The following is a 1495-nucleotide window of genomic DNA, read 5'->3' as shown; positions in this document are numbered from 1 at the left end:
TAGATTTTTGGGTTTTTTTTAAATCATATCAATACTCTATGAAGCATTACATTTTGCTTTCTGGAAGCTCTGTTACTCAGACTCAAACATCTTGGAATGTGGGAAAGAAAGGGCCTACTGAGTTGTAGTATAGTTTGCTCAGCCATGAGCCTCTTTTTTTGTTTGTTTGTTTTGGTTTTTTGTTGTTGTGGTGGTTTTACAATCACTTCAGACCAGAAGCAATGCTGTGTGGGTCCCACTAGTCTGGGTGCCCATGTATGTGAACACAGGACATCTTGGGAGAGAGTCTCTACCATCTTATTTCCTTAAGTGCATATACTATCCCCCTGCGCAGACACACACAAACATGTACTTTTTAAAAATTATCCTTCACAAATATTTACCTGGCCAGAGAGAACCATGATCATGAAGGTGGCTTCCCCAGGGTGAGGCTTATCCATTGCATTCTGAGGTGCTGACCCTTGCAACTTCCCCAAATGTGAGAAACTCAACTGAGTAATTTGTGGTAATGGGGGACTGTATTCATGCTCTCCCTTAAAAGAAAAAAATTATACTTCACTGCAGACAAATATGCCAGTCTCTTTCCAAATACCTTTTAAAAATAGGTGCTTTCTCCTCATTCACATTAAGTTTCCCAAAACTCCCACCCATTTAGCCTCACAAACCTCAGTTAACCCTGAAAAGTTGCTAAATATGCTTAATTATTTAGCAACTGAAAATGCAAACTGTACTTAGATATGGAGTTTCTATGAGGTTTTCCATTAAGGCTTTGTGTTATTCTGTGACATATATTATTTCTTTGAAAAATAACTATTTTATTGACTATAAAAGAAAATGCATAACTATATTCTACAAGAATATTTTTTTTTTCTAATTTAAACTCTAACTGCAAAATAGTTTTTACCTTTATTTTACTCAGGGTATGTTTCTGTGCTACAGTGAGGAAAATTTCCAGAAGAATTCAAATTTTCTATATACTGTGCCATCCACTTTCCTCCATAGATAACCCTTTGCTCCTTCATTTTCTGCAATGAACTCCGGGGTGGGAAAAAGTAGCGGTAACATATCAATACAGATGCCTGCAGTCGATCTGAATAGTTTTCTGTGCACTCAAAAGCCTTCGGTTTGAACAAAAGTCTGATGTTCTTTTATATACTGATGAATATTGACTTAGCTTGAAAAAAAAAACTAATTAAAAATATTCTGGAAAATGCAAGCATGGCTGATTGAAACAGCCGAGAGGAATTAGGCTCCCGCAGTGTGAACTACCTGTGTGCATGTGGAGTGGTGGAGTTCCTCAGATCAAGCTTAGTTTCGAGAAACCAAGCAAAATGATGATCTTACTCTTGTCCCCAAATGATAAAACAAAAGCCTGGTGAATGCACACACTACATCCAAGTGTGAATTCCGATGTCTTCAAAATTCTTTTGCTCTTTAATTTGTAGATAACTAAAGACTAAAAACTGTGGGCTAAGCGGGCTGTCTTAGTTCATGG

The 1495-nt window shown here is 37.2% G+C and overlaps 1 non-coding gene across 1 annotated transcript; it reads left to right on the top strand.

Moving 5' to 3' along the window:
• The first annotated feature begins 375 nt into the window (after positions 1-375).
• LOC136407191 (U1 spliceosomal RNA) lies at positions 376-537 on the top strand. Its single transcript, XR_010751800.1, has one exon. It is a non-coding gene; the product is annotated as a U1 spliceosomal RNA (small nuclear RNA).
• Positions 538-1495: the final 958 nt, after the last annotated feature.

The sequence above is a fragment of the Saccopteryx leptura genome, chromosome 5 (assembly GCF_036850995.1).
Source record: "Saccopteryx leptura isolate mSacLep1 chromosome 5, mSacLep1_pri_phased_curated, whole genome shotgun sequence".
Taxonomy (NCBI): domain Eukaryota; kingdom Metazoa; phylum Chordata; class Mammalia; order Chiroptera; family Emballonuridae; genus Saccopteryx; species Saccopteryx leptura.
Note: the sequence above shows the minus strand (reverse complement) of the source record. Positions and strands in the feature narration are given on the sequence as shown.